This window comes from Phyllostomus discolor, chromosome 4, assembly GCF_004126475.2.
Source record: "Phyllostomus discolor isolate MPI-MPIP mPhyDis1 chromosome 4, mPhyDis1.pri.v3, whole genome shotgun sequence".
Classification (NCBI taxonomy): Eukaryota; Metazoa; Chordata; class Mammalia; order Chiroptera; family Phyllostomidae; genus Phyllostomus; species Phyllostomus discolor.
The window spans coordinates 107,628,152-107,644,347 of NC_040906.2; the positions used below are offsets into that span (position 1 = coordinate 107,628,152).

The 16,196-nt window shown below is 36.0% G+C and overlaps 1 protein-coding gene across 2 annotated transcripts in view; it reads right to left on the reverse strand.

Moving 5' to 3' along the window:
* Window positions 1–16,196, reverse strand: part of ILRUN (inflammation and lipid regulator with UBA-like and NBR1-like domains) — a 111,506-nt gene that overhangs the window by 44,366 nt on the left and 50,944 nt on the right. The gene's annotated exons all lie outside the window — the stretch shown is intronic.

The window sequence follows — 16,196 nt, forward strand, 5'->3', positions numbered from 1 at the left end:
TTGGCAGATTGAATCTTTCAAGGAATTGGTCCATTACACCTAGGTTATCAAATTTGTGGGGATAGACTTGCTTATAACATTCCTTTATTACCCTCTAATGTCCATAGGGTCTGTATTCATATCCCCTTTTATTTCTGGTACTAGTGATTTATGTCTTCCCCCTTTTTTTCTTAGTTAGCCTGGCTAGATAGAGGCTTACTGAATAGATTTTTTCAAAGAACCGGTTTTTAATTTTGATTTCCTCTGATTTACTTTTGTAATTTCATTGATTTCTGCTCTAATTTTTACTTCTTTTTTTCCTGCTTACTTTGAATTTAATTTGCTTTTCTTTTTCTAGTTTCCTAAGGTAGAAGCTTAGATTATAGATGTAGATCTTTCTTCTTTTCCAATATAGTCATATGCCGCATTAACATTTTGGTCAACAATAGAATGCAAACACGATAGTGCTTGCACAAGACTATAATGGAGCTGGAAAATTTCTTTCACATATTCTAGTCGTTGCTGTCATTAAGTCATAGCTCAATGCACTACTCAAGTATTTGTGGAGATGCTGGTGTAAACAAACCTACTATGCTACCAATCACATGTAAGTATAGCATATACAATTATGTCGAGTACATAATACTTGATAATGATAATAAATGACTGTTATTGATTTATGTAGTTACTATACTTTCTATCGTTATTTTAAAAGCGTACTCTTTCTACTTATTAAAAAGTTGCTGTAAGACAGTGTGCCATTCTATGCCAGCAGCAGCCTCATACATTTTGTGCTTGCCTCATCTCTTGATTGCATCAATTTCTCTTGTGCTTGATTAAATCTCATGCTGTTTGTACAGTGACCTGCTATCCTGGTTTGTAGCCTAGGAACAATGCATTATAGCATACAGCCAAGGTGTACAGGAAGGTTATACCATGTAAATTTGTGTAAATATACTCTATAATGTTCTTATAATGACAAAATCGCCAAATCCCCCATCATTAAGCAGCACATGACCATATATACATTCAATGCTGTAAATTACCCTCTAAGAACTGTCTTTGCTGCATTTCACAATTCTAATAAGTGGTATTTTCTTTCATTTAGTTCAAAGTATTTTTAAATTTCTTGTGAAAAAAAATTCTCATGAGGTTATCTTCTTTGACCAAGTATTATTTACAGGTGTATTGTTTAATTTCTATGTACTTGGGGATTTTCTCACCATCTCCCCATTGTCATTTCTAGTTTAATTCCATCATAGTCTAAGGGGATATACTGCATGACTTCTATTTCTGATAGATGAGTACTGAAATCTCCAACTGTAATAGTGGATTCATCTATTTCTCTTTGTAGTTTTATTGATTTTTGCCTCACATAGTTTGACACTCCATTGTTAGGTGCATACACATTAAGGGTTGTTTGTCTCCTTGGAGTACTGATCCCTCTTTATCCCTGATAACTTTCTTGGTCTGAAGTCTGCTCTGTCTAGATATAGCTACTTCTGCTTTCTCTGGATTAGTGTTGGCATGGTATATCTTTATCCCTTTATTCTTAATGTATATGGACGTTTATATACATGTATATAAACATGGATATATATACATGGATATATATGGATGTTCTTATAAACAACATATAGTTTTGGCCTTGTTTTGTGATTCACTCTGATCAGCTCTTTCTTTAAACTGCTGTATTTAGGCCATTAAGGTTTAAAAATTATTGTTGATGTAGGTGAATTAATATATATGATATTTGTTATTGTTTTCTATTTGCTGCCTTGTTCTTCCTATTCTGTCTTCCACTATTTCTGCCTTTTATGGTTTTAAATGAACATTTTATGATTCCATTTTCTTTCCTTTTTTAGCCTATCAATTATGATTCTTTTTTTTTTAGTGGTTGTCTGCTTGCAATGTACATTCACAATTAATTCAAGTGAAGTCTGGAATGACACTGTACCACTTCACAGATGTAGTACAAGTATCTTACAATGACAAAACATTCCTATTTCTACCTCCTGCACCTTGTATCACTGCTGTCATTCAGCTCACTTATACATATGTGCACACACACATACACACACAAAAGTGCATATAATTGAACATACTGTTGTGATTACTTTGAACAAATTACTCTGTCAGAGCAATTAAAAAAAGAAAAAGTTTTAATATTACCCTCATTTATTTATTCTCCAACGTGCTTCCTTTCTTTATATAGATCTGAGTTCTGACCTAGACCTTTCTCCTTCTCTATGAAGAACTTCCCTTAACATTTTTTGCAAGGAAGGTCTACTGGCAACAAAGTCCCTTAATTTTGGTTTGTCTGAGAAAGTACTTCTCAACTTCGAAGGACAGCTTTTCAGGATACAGAATCCTACCTATGTTGATGGAGATTTTTCTTTCAACATTTTAAATATTTCACTGTACTCTCTTCTTGCTTATATGGTTTCTGAGAAGAAGTCATATAATTCTTATCTTTGCTCCTCTATTTGGGAAGCTCTTTTTCCCCTCTGGTTTCTTTTAAAATTTTTTCTGTATCTCTGATTTCTTCCATTGTGAATATAATATGCCAGTGTATAGTTTTTTAAAGGCATTTTTTACACGTTTAGATGTTTTCTTAGCTTCCTAAATCTGTGGTTTGGTGTCTGATATCAAATTGGGAAAATTCTCTGTCACTACTGCTTCAAATATTTCTTTTGTTCCTTTCCTTCTTATCCTTCTGGTATTCCAATTATGTATACATTATTTTTCACAGTTGTCCCACAATTCTTGGATATTCTGTCCCATTTTTTCCGTCTTTTTTTCACTTTGCTTTCAGTTTCGAAAGTTTCAATTGACATATCTCATGCTCAGAAAACCTTTCTTCAGCTATGTCCCAACCACTAAAGAGCTCAAAGGCATTTTTTATTGCTAAGTTTTTTATTGCTAAATTTAAAATGTTTTCTTAATTTTGATCTCTTTGCTTGTATTACCTATCTGGTCCATACATATTGTCTACTTTTTACACTAAAGCTGTAAGCATATTTATCACATATTTTATAAATTCCTGGTTTGATAAATCCAACACTCCTGCCATGTCTCTCTACTCTGGTTCTGATGCTTGTTGAGCCGTACAACTTTCTGCCTTTTAGTATACCTTGTTATTTTTTGTTGAAAGGTATACATGATATAGTATATAAAAGGAATTGCAGAAAGGAGCCCATCAGTAATATAGTGGTAAGGTACAGGGGGAGGGGAAGCATTCTACAGTCCTATGATTAGGTCCCTGTCTTTTGGTGAGCCTGTGCCCCAGAACTGTAAACTGTACCAGTGCTTCTCGGGTTTCTTTTCCCCCTTTAAGGGGACAGCAAGGCTAAGGGGGATACAACTGGGTATTGTCCTTCCCCCATGTGGAAGGCTAGAGTCAGCTGGAATTTGCTATCTCTTTAGGCTCTTATAAAACCACAGCAGGTTAGGTTCTGATAAAGTAATTTCTCCTGCAGGCAGGCCTTGTTAAAACAGAATGCTCTGGGTAATTTCCAAAACAGTTATTTTTCCCCTCTCACTGCCAGAAAAATTAGGGAATTTTTGTCCAATAATATCCACTGTGAGAACTGGATACAGATCCTTGAGATAAAACTCACAAAAGTATGTAGATGCCCTTGGAGTTTTAACTCTAGAGCTTGTCCATAGTAAAGCCTCCAGGAATTTGTCAATTACAGTTTTGGTTTTTCTAGCCTACCACTGGATCTCTGCAGAGGTTTCTGCTTCAGTAGATTGTCATTCTCTGTGTAATTTTCAAACATTAAGTTGTATATTCTTCTGCCTTGGGTACTCCACACAAGCATTCAACACCTTTCTGGTTTTATGACCTGGAATCTTTGACTCCACCCTGAAGATCCCACCAGGACTCCAAACAAATAGGTCACTGATACATCTGAGCAGGAAAAAAACCTCAAAGAACCTTTTCCAAGAAAAGTTCATACAAGGCAAGTTAACAGTTGAGGAGGGACTGCTGCACAAGGACTCACAATATAGTTAGATCTTTTAATAACAGTGAGAATGTTAATTACTACTACTACTACTAAGAGTAAGCATCTAACACTTATTCGTGCTTACTTACCATGCCAGGTGCTCTTTTAAAAGCTTTTGTGTGAATTAACTCTAATCCCCTCAAAATCCATGAATTAAGTACTGTTTTCTTTATTTTACAGGTGAAAATACTGAATTACTGAAAGATAAAATGATTTCCTAAAGGTCACAATGATTGCTACTACACTGCTGAACTAGAAGTCAATCCCAGATGATCCGACTTTAGAGCTCATGCTACTGTTCTACTGTCCTTATTTAATAAAGAATATTTAAGGATTTAAGTATAAATGAACCAAATAAGTTGTCTGTTAATTCTTAGTAAGCACCCCAGATTCTGTTTTTGAGCTAATATATTTTATTAATCACTACTTATACTCCTTGCCTCATCAAAGCAAAAAGAATTAGCGACCCAGCCTTGACTGGTGTGGCTCAGAGGGATGCATGTCTCCTGAAAACTGAAGGGTTGCTGGTTCAACTCCTGGTCAGGGTACATGCCTGGGTTGCTGGCCAGGTCCCTGGTTGGTGGCATGCGAACAGCAACTGATTGATGTTTCTCTCCCCCACTGATGTTTTCTCTCTCTCTCTTTCCCTCCCTTCCCCACTCTCTAAAGTAAATTTTAAAAATCTTTAAAAAAATTACTGACCCATAAAGACAGAAAGCACATAAACGGTTGCCAGGGACTGGAGAAATGGGGAATGACTGCTTTTGGGGTGATGAAAGGGTGTTGGAACTAAGTGATGACGGATGTACAATACTGTAAATGTATTAAACACCACTGAATGGCACACTTTTACATAATTAACTTATCACATAAACTTTATCTCCATTTAAGAAAAGTGGTCTACAATACACATATTTTAATAGTAATTCAATGGAATGATATGCAACTGCTAAATATTATATTTTTTTAAAGTAATGACAAAAAAGAAATGTTCTCAAATATTAGTGAGTAGGAAAAAATTAGGTTACACACTAAATGCCAAATCTGAAAAATAACTTTTTGTCTTTTAATATTTGGATACATACATTATTAGCATGTCTATGTACAGCAGCATAAATGTTTTTCTTTATATTTTCTGTATTTTCTATGTCATATATTTTTATTATTAGAACAAATATATTTTAGTTTATTTTTTTAAAGATTCTATTTATTTATTTTTAGAGGAGCAGGGAGGGAGAAGACAGGGAGAGAAACATCAATGAGTGGTTGCCTCTCACGTGCCCTCCCCACTGGGCACGTGGCCCGCACCCAGGCCTGTGCCCTGACTGGGAATTGAATTAGCAACCCTTTGGTTTGCAGGTCGGTGCTCAATCCACTGAGCCACTCCAGCCAAGGCAGAAGAAATATATTTTAAATATTTTAATCACAAATAACTAAGTTTAGGGATGTAAATGATTTACAATTTCAAATAAGAGAATAAACAAATCATATGGTCAAACTAAAATCAAATATATCAATAATTACATTAAATGTGAATAATCTAAAGATGCCAATTAGAGGAGAGAAATTGGGAAAAAAAATATGGCTCAACTATATGCTGTATACAAGAAATTCAAAATATAATTATTTAGGTAGGTTGAGAGTTAAAGGCTAGAAAAAGATATATCATGCAAACATTAATACCAAAGAAAGTTAGAGTGGCTATATTAATATCAGACAAAGTAGACTCCAGAGTGAAGAAAATTCCTAGGGAACAGATGGTCCATTACACACTAATAAATGGGTCAATTCACTTACAAGACACATCTTAAATGTTCATGTACCTAACAACAAAACTTTAAATACGTGAACCAAAAACTGACACAACTAAAAGAAGAACGATAGATTCAAAACTGAGGTCGGAGACTTCACCATTCCCCTTTCACTAACAGAGAAAACTAGTAGACCTGCCTGCAAAGAATATTTATAAAGATATAGAACTGAACAGCACCAACCAACTGGATCTAAACTGCATTTAAAGAACAGTACATTCAACATTGTCAAAATACACATTCTTCTGAGGCACACATGAAATATTCACCAAGACAGACAATTATCTCCTGTGTCATAAACACTTTAACAAATTTAAAAGAACCCAAATCATACAATGTCTCTGACCATAATGAAATTAAACTAGAAATAACTGATTATACAAGAGTAACAGAAAAATCACCAAATATCTGGAAATTTAACAACACACTACTATATAATCCATGAGTCAAAAAGATGTCTCAAGGAAAATTAGAAAAGATTTTGAAGTTAATGAAAATACAGTATTTCAAAATTTGTGATATGCAGCTAAAAGCAGTGCTCGGAGGGAAATTTATAGTTGTCATTGACTAAATTGTTTGTGCTCTCCCCACCCAATTCTTATGCTGAAATCTAATCCCTAATTGTATTTGTGACCTAATCACCTTGCAAAGGTTATCAGGTCACAAGGGTACAGCCCTTATGAATGGGATTAGCACCCTTATTAAAAAAGATCCCAGCCCTGTTGGTGTGGCTCAGTGGACTAAGCACTGGCTTGCAAACTGAAAGGTCCCTGGTTCGATTCCCCATCAGGGAACATGCCTCAGTTGTGGGCCAGGTCTCCAGTTTGGGGTATGCGAGAGGCAACCTAGAGATGTTCTAGGAAGCAGCCCCCCACCAGACAGCAGATCTACCAGCACCTTAATCTTAGATTTCCTAGGCTCCAAGAATGAGAAATAAATTGTTGCTTACAAGCCACCTAAGCTATAGTAGTTTGTTACAGGAGTCCTAGTTGACTAAGAAAACAGTATTAAACACTTACATTATAAAAAAAGAAAGGTCTCAGATCAATGGCCTTAGCTTCTATCTTAAGAAACGAGAAAAATAATAAAACAAACCCAAATCAAGCAGAAGGAAGAATATAAAACAATTAAAAGCAGAAATCCTGGACAATGGTGTAGGGATTGACTGTGGAATGGAGGGTGGGCTGGGTGCAGGGGGACAAAGGGGGAAAAATTGGGACAATACATTTTTTTAAAAAAGCAGAAATTCATGTAATTGAAAACAGAATAGAGAAAAAGCAATGAAACAAAAGCTGATTCTTTGAAACGAGCAATAAAATTGAGAAACCTATCAATATTAAAGAAAAAAGAGAAAACATAAACATCAAGAATGAAGGGATTATCATTACCACATGTAGCTAATGAGTACCTGAAATGTGGCTAGAGTCCCATATTGAAATGTAATATTTTGGCTATACTGAGCTAAATAAAAAAATATTACTAGAAGTTTTTAAATCCTCAAGACTTAGGTCAGAAATAGCTGCTTTCTTAATCACTTCTGATTTCTAAATATAAAAGAGAAACTGTAAAACTGTAACAGTAAAAAAAACTTAGAAAACATTCTAAGGAAAAATGACTTCATAACTACTAAGCCAAATCTTAACCCATTCAGGATTCAATTGTTTTCAAGATCATCTCAAAACAAATTACAAGCAAACCTTTTAAAAATCAGAGGAAACTGGAAGGACAATGATCACTACAAAGCAAAACCCGGAGGTTAACAGGCTCTCAGAATTCCTACCTGTGCAGTATTGACATTCTCTCTGTAAAGAAAGGAAAGCATAAACTCTTCAAAGACAACAGGAGAAAAATAAAGACAGCTTTTAAAAACAAAGGTATTCTTTTCACGATAAAGATTATGCACAAACTACTTTCTAAATGATAAGTATCTCTTGCCATTCCAAGGAAAAAGCCATTACAACTTTATGTGGCTAGTGTCAAAAGTCATTACAGGAACAGAATGTAGTTCATTTTTCAGTAAGAAAATATTCTCTTCAGAGGGGAGAGAAGAGGGAATTTCAGGGGAGAATGGGAAGGGTTTACAGGAACAAATTTAAAGGACACATGGACAAAAACTAGGGGGAGGGTGGTAATGGGAGGGAAGTGAGGAGGGATGGGTGGGTGGGCTGGAATGGGAGTAAAAGAGAGAAAACTGTACTTGAACAATGATTAAAATAAAATAAAAAAAGAGAAAATATCCCCCTCAATGATTCTCTTTTTATTACAAGACTACTGATAGGTTTCTAAAAATACAGTAACAAGTACATTCTGAGCAGTATTTAAGACAGATAAACTACAACAGAAAAACTAAGGTATCAGATAAAGTTTAAAAGACCTATAAGCTCATTATTTCAGATCCTAATCATTCTGTTAAAAAAAGACCCACATATTTTTCAGTAGTTTTATAGCACACCCAGAAAAATTAGGTATCCACCATGACTTGAATATAATTATCTTGCTTCCTTATTTATAAGACTTATGCTCTGGTCTGATTCAGTGGCAAGGATACACAATGGTATTTACTCAAAATTCCCATCACACAACTACTTGGTAAAACCTTAAAAATTTCTTACCTGGAACAATTTCAGCACTTATGTGAACATTTTTTTGTGAAGAGAAAATGTATTGAGTTGGCCAAAAACTTCATTTGATTTTTTTCTGTAAGATGGCTCTAGTAGGCTTAGTTGCCTTCAACTTCCTTCAAAACAATTTTGTTACACTGTATTGTGACGGCTGTCATATCAGCATGCATTAAAAAAAATTGGTGAATTTTTGTTTGGCCATCTTAATATTAAAGATGGAAGAAAATGTACGTTTTCAGATTATGCTTTATTATTTCAAGAAAAGTAAAAACACAGACTTCCAGCCAAGATGGAGGCATAGGTAGATACACTCTGCCTCCTCGCACAACCAAAAGGACAAAAACAAATTTAAAAATAAAACAAAACCAGAACTGCCAGAAAATTGGACTGTATGGAAGTCTGACAACTAAGTAGTTAAAGAAGAAACATTCATCCAGACAAGTAGGAGGGGTGGAGACGGGCAGCCGGGGAGGAGAGGACTCTTGGCAAAGTGGCAGCTGATGGAGCAGGCAGTGCCACATTTGTGTTCAGATAGAGGGAGAGGAACAACTGGGGATGGACTGCGCAACGTAGGGTTCCAGCATGGGGAAATAAAGCCACAAAACCTCTGCCTATAAAAATCTGTGGGGGTTGGGTGGCAGGAAAAACTCCCAGCCTCACAGGAGAGTTCACTGGAGAGAACCACAGGATCCCAGAATGTACACAAACCCACCCACCCAGGAATAAGCACCAGAAGGGCCTAATTTGCTAATGGGTAGTAGAGGAAGTGGCTGAAAGCCAGCAGAGAGGTGAGCAAGCAGCATGGTTCCCTCTCTGACCCCTCCCCCACAGATAGCACCAAAACACAGTGACATGAGTTGCCTTGCCCTGGCAAATATATAAGGCTCCCCACTACCCCCTGAATTACTATGTAACAGGCTCACCAAGACAAAAAAATATGGCCCAAATGAAAGAACAGATCAAAGCTCCAGAAAAAATACAACTAAGTAATGAAGAAATAGCCAACCTACCAGATGCAGAGTTCAAAACACTGGTAATCAGGACGCTCACAGAACTGGTTGAGTATGGCCACAAAATAGAGGAAAAAGTGAAAACTATGAAAAGTGAAATAAAGGAAAATGTACAGGGAACCAACAAAGAAGGAAAGGAAACCAAGACTCGAATCAATGATTTGGACCACAAGGAAGAAATAAATAGTCAACCAGAACAGAATGAAGAAACGAGGATTCAAAAAAAATAAAGACAGGCTTAGGAACCTCCAGGACAACTTTAAACATTACATCATCAGAATCATAGGAGTACCAGAGGGACAAGAGGAAGAGAAAATTTATTTCAAAAAATAATGGAGAACTTCCCCAATCTGGCAAAAGAAATAGACTTCCAGGAAGTCTAGGAAGCTCAGAGAGTCCCAAAGAAGTTGGACCCAAGGAAGCACACACCAAGGCACATCATCATTACATTAGCCAAGATTAAAATGAAGGAAAGAATCCTAGAAGCAGCAAGAGATAAGGAGACAGTAACCTACAAAGGGGTTCCCATCAGACTGTCAGCTGATTTCTCCAAAGAGGCCTTACAAGCAAGAAGAGGCTGCAAAGAAGTATTTAAAGTCATGAAAAGCAAGGACCTACATCCAAGATTACTCTATCCAGCAAAGCTTTCATTGAGAATGGAAGGGCAGATAAAGTGCTCCCAGATAAGGTCAAGTTAAAGGAGTGTGTCATCACCAGGCCCTTATTCCAAGAAATGTTAAAAGGACTTATCTAAGAAAAAAAAAAGATAAAAAATACAGTAAAATGACAACGAATTCACAACTATCAACAACCGAACCTAAAAAATAAAGCCAAAACCAAAAAAAAAAAAACTAAGCAAACAACTAGAACAGGGACAGACTCACAGAAATAGAGATCACATGGAGGGCTATTCAGGGGGTAGCGGGAGAGAGGAGAATGGGGAAAAGGTACAAGGAATAAGAAGCATAAATGGTAGGTACAAAATAGACAGGGGTGGGGGGTTAGAAATAGTATAAGAAAGGGAGAAGCTAAAGAACTTATATATTTTATGACCCATGGACATGAACTAAGGTTGGGGAATGATGCAGGGGGGGAGGGGTTATACAGGGCAAAGGGGAACAAAGGAGAGAAAAAAATGGGACAACTAGAATAGCATAATCATTTAAAAAAAGAAAAAGAAAGGTAAAAATATGACTGAAACACAAAAAAAGACTTGTGCAGTATATGGAGCAGGTACTGTGACTAACTGAACATGTCAAGAGTGGCTTGCCAATCTTCATGCTGAAGATTTCTCGCTGGATGATGCTCCATGGTCGGTAGACCAGTTGAAGCTGATAGGGATCAAATCAAGAATAATTGAGAACAGTCACCATTATACCATAATGTCAGTGGGAGATATCTGACAAACTCAAAATATTGAAAACAATCAAGTTAATGGTGAAAATAAAAAACTGTGTCTTTTACTTTACGGACAGAAACTAAATGGACTTTTCGCCAACCCAATACATATCTACTCCACTGCATTACTTTTTCCTCATTTTTAATATTTCTGATATCAAGATGTATCATATAATCAAATACAATCATTTCATGATAATGCTGTAACTTTCCTCCCACAAGTGGTCATTAAACCAATGATACCTTTTAAAATTACTGTCACATAAGAATCAAAGAGGTGCAGGAAGTTTATTTGTAAACGTTTCACTATGATAGGGCTGTAACAGTCTTGAAGTAAATGAATACTTTTAAACTAGACCCAGCCTCACCTATAACCCTTACCTATGCAAACATGTAAAAAAAGGATTATATAGTTTTTTAAAATTTTATTTTTCAATTACAGTTTACATTATTATTTTGTATTAGTTTCAGTGTACAGCAGAGTGGTTAGACAATCATATATTTTACAAAGTGTTTCACTCATTTCCAGTACCCAACCCAACTGGCATCATACATAGTTATTCCAGCATAACTGACTGTATTCCCTGTGCTGGACTTTATATCCCTGTGACTATTCTGTAACTACTGATTTGTACTTCTTAATCCCTACACCTTTTATAGCCAGTCCCCTACCTCCCAATCCCTCTGGCAACCATCAGTCTGTTTTCTGTATCTATGAGTCGGTTTCTATTTTTTTTTATTATTTATTTTGTTCTTCAGATTCCACATTAAGTGAAGTTATATGGTATTTGTCTTTCTCTGACTGATTTATGGTTAAGATTTCATTCTTTTTTTTGTGGCCAAGTAATATTCCATTATAGATATGTACCACAGCTTTATTACCTGCTCATCTATTGATGAGCATGTGGGTTACTTCCATATCTTGGCAATTGTAAAAAACACTACAAATAAACATAGGAATACATATATTTTCTCAAATTAGTGTTTTGGGTTTTTTCAAATATACACCTAGAAGTGGTATCTCTGGGTCTTAAGTCAGGTCCATTTTTAATTTTTTGAGGACCTTCCACACTGTTTTCCACAGTGGCTGCACAAATCTGCATTCCCACCAACAATGCACAAGGGTTCCTTTTTCTCCACATCCTCACCAATACTTGTTGTCTGTGGGTTTATTGATTTTATATATATATAAAATCAATATATATATAAGCAAATATATAGAGAGAGATTTATATATATATAAAAGCAAATTATGCCTCAGTATTTAATCTTTAAAATGGTTGGTTTTACAACTATTTATTTTCTTTTAACAATAAGCATATTAATGTTTTAATAAAGAATTACATTTTATTTCAAAAATTCTAGAAGAACGGTCAATCCCAAAATTCAGAATCCTTAGAACTTAACATTCCAGATCAAAGAATTTTCTGTTAACAGAAGGACTGTAGCTACCATAACCAAAAAAAATATGCTGCTTTCAAATTATATTACTGCCCTTCTACCAAATTATCACATAGCTATTTGGCCTACAGAGAAATAATAAAACTACTGATAAAACAAACAGTACTAGCACTAACAGCATACATTAAGATTATTTGTAACTGAATTTCTGATCATTAAAATATTTGATGCTTCATGCTTGGACATGCAACTTTTTTTTTTTTACTATGCTTTATAGATGGATCACTGTTTCATCTGATTTCTTGATATTCTATGTTCCACAGAAGTTCAGGACCCAAATATCTGCATTTTAGAGGTTAATCTTAACAGTACAGCCATTCCATATTGCCCTTGACTCATGCAGAACTACCTGGACACGGTCACTAAACCATCACTATGCCCCTGGTGGCAGTACCAAAGACAGGCTTCCTTCTCTGAAGCTGAAATAGCTTGTCACCTTATAAATGTAACATAGACTTTATAACATAAAAAATAGTTATGGATTTCAGATTTCATTTATATTTTGAAATGTCTCTTCTAAAAACAATGCCCATAGAAGTCACAATCAACTTAGGTAACAACATATTTTCTGTCAAAAAAGAAACCTGTCCTTGGCCTGGCTCACTTCGTTGAGTATCATCCTGCAAAGTGAAAGGTTACCAGTTCAATTCCTGATCAGGGTACATGCCTGGGTTGCAGGCTTGGTCTGCGGTTGGGGTGTGTGAAATCAATTAGTGTTTTTCTCCTTCTCCTGCCTATCTCTATAACTAAATAAAATCTTAAAAAAAAAAAGAAACAAAAAAAAACCTGTTGTTTTCAAGGGCTACTCATACTTCCGATATTAGAGAATTCTAGGGATCAGAATTGAAACAGAGCATCTTGTTGAGGATTTTCCAGAATTAAAGGCCTTTTCAGTCCAACATAGAGATGTTTTAAAGTTGGGGTGAATAGGTAAAGAACTGGCAGAAATGTCAAACAGAAGAGCATCTAAACACAAAACATCTGTGTGGAACCTAGAGAAAGTCTGTAAGAAACCAGAGCTTCTTTTATAACACAACTGCTTAAGAAGAATGAGGTGAAACAGTCCTGAAATACTAGTTAGGGAGGACATTCTAGAAAATGGAGAAGCCAGAAAAAGTACTTAATAAAGGTTTTAGGAAATAAACATAGTGGTTTACATAGAGCACCCAATAACTTTCATAATATGTGGAACACACAAGAAAAAGTCCAACTATTAATATAACGAGAATAGTTTGCACAACATCGATGTAACCTGGCAGCCAAGGAGAGGGGACTGGAATGCACATGAACGATGATGACTTCACAGTACCAGTCAGTGGAGGTGGTAGACGGCACTGAGTGAGTATGTGTACTGTGTGGCCGTCACATTCAAAATGACTAAGTGAGTAGAGCAACAAATCTGCATCAAATTTTGTGTTAAGCTTAAACATTCCTCCACGGAAACTATTCAAATGACTCGGAGGATGCAGCAATGGCCAACTGTTGATTGGCAGCTTCATCATAACAACATGCCTGCTCATGCATCACATCTTTTGCAGAGTGTTTTTTGGCAAAACATCAAATCACCCAGGTGACTCAGCCCCCTGTAGCCCAGATTTGGTGTCCTGCAACTTCTGGTTTTTCCCAAAACTAAAATCACCTTTGACAGGGAAGAGATTTCAGAATACGGATGAGACTCAGGAAAATACAACGGGGCAGCTGATGGCAACTGGGAGAACTGTGTGAGGTTCCAAGGTACCTACTTTGAAGGGGACTGAAATGTTTCTTATATCTTGCATCTTCTTCAATAAATGTCTATTTGTCGTATTACATGGCTGGATACCTTCTGGATGGAACTTGAATTACAGTTTGGGAGCTTAATAAGGGAAGTCCCATTTCTAAACTCTGGGAAACTAAATGAACAGTGTATAAGTATGTAATCTACACGTGAAATGTTCCTAGGGACCCACGTGAAGTATTTAACAAGAATAGCTACCTCAAGTGGGAGAAGCCCTCATCAGCACATGATAACAAGAGGATAACAAAAGGATACTCTTGTTATTCTCTTAACCTTGTTGACCTTAGCTTAATTTAAGGATTTGTAAGAAATTATTGCAGTGCAGGGGTAAACCTCTTCTGTAGAACTTTGGGAGATTACTCTGTTAAGAAGGGGGAGGGGGCATTTTACTATTGGTACCAAGACTAAAATGGAGACAACTGCTCATGCTTACTTCTTCCCAAGAGTCAACTGTCCTACACGAACTGTGTATCTCCTAGCAGGCAAGAAGTCCTTGAAAGAACACTGATATTTACCCAACTACCTAAGACACGTCCTGCCAAACTCAACCCCACCTCCACTCCCATTCAGTATGGAAATGGAAAGTGGACTTCCTCCCTAAACCCTGACAAGTATCAATACCCAGGAGCCAAAGTTTTCCTGAGACTCCCATACAGTACTGAGGACCAAATTAGTGAAAGATTATAAAACTACTTTTGTATTTTATAACTATAAATCATGCCTAATTTATAATTTTTACTGAATCTTAGACAAATTATTAATTATCTCAGGTGTTAGTTTCCTTATCCATAAAATGTTGCTAATACTCCCTTCATAAGATAATCAATATGCAAAAAGCCCAGGACAATGCCTGACGTACAGCAGGTATCAGATAGCATTGCTTTTATCGAAGAAGCAAAAGTTCATAAAAGGAAGATAAAATAAAATGTTTGGCTTGAAAATATACCTGTTATAAATCAGATACTTAGTGCTACTCAACCAAGGGAACCCAAAGGGATATGTGTGGGGGGGGGGGGGCTAGCAGTAAAGATGGGCGTAAGGAGTTAGAGGTATGTCATGAGAGAGAGCCAAGTGTCTTACGCTACGCCCACCTCACGAAGAACTTTCCATACAACATCCCTTGAGAGACTGAGAGCACAACCAACCCAAAATGGGGAAAGAGAACCCATTTGTAAATTATTAAATACAGCAAAAATTTCTTTTGAGGAAGAGAAATGAGCTGAAAAACCCTAACTGTTATTATAAAAATAAGAATGGATTCTTTCTACAGAAGATCTCAAGACTATAAAGAGACCACCCCACCAAAACCAAAACAAAAAATACAAGGTTTATTGTTAAACAGAAAGATAAAGTACAGAGAAGTTACCTAACTTGTCCAAGTTCACGCCCAGGCAACCAAGTCCTACATTCCAAATTCTTACCACCAATTACATTCAATGAGCTAACAAGCTAAGAAGAATGAGAAAAAACAAACAAACAATAACAACAACAAAAATACTGGGAAGAGCCGATCATGGGCAACATGGCAGGTTTTTCCCCATGTGTTCATAGTTGTGGTTTTTTATGTATATTATATGCACTTTCTGCCAGTTAACATCTCTATTATCATAATGTGTTTTACAATCAACAGTAACCTAAATTCAATGAAATACAGTAAGTCTGTAAAATTAAATTCTATACTAGAGCAGATAAAGGGCTTGCAAACTATATACCACCGAGCCCTGGAGGTCAATGGAACAAAGTAACTCCAGCCAAGGAGGCTTTCAACTCAACAAAACCAGTTTCATTTTTATCTTGTCCAATTATTTGGAGGGGACATTCATATATGCTACTATCAAGGAAAGTATTCATTCCACTAATGAAGAAAAAAGCTTGAAAAAGCATGAAATCAGATAATTATTAAGACCCCCAAAGCTTTTAGACTTCATAAAGTCCTGACAGACAAGTCACAGGCTACATAACCAAGAAAGGCTCTGAACATTTTACTGCCTCCACAGCTAATATGTATTTATACACTATCCACTTCTAGAATTTGAAGGGATGTTACATGTACAAATTTACTGTCCCACTTACTGATAATTATTTTTAATTTAACACTAAACACACACACGGAACAAGACTAATATTCT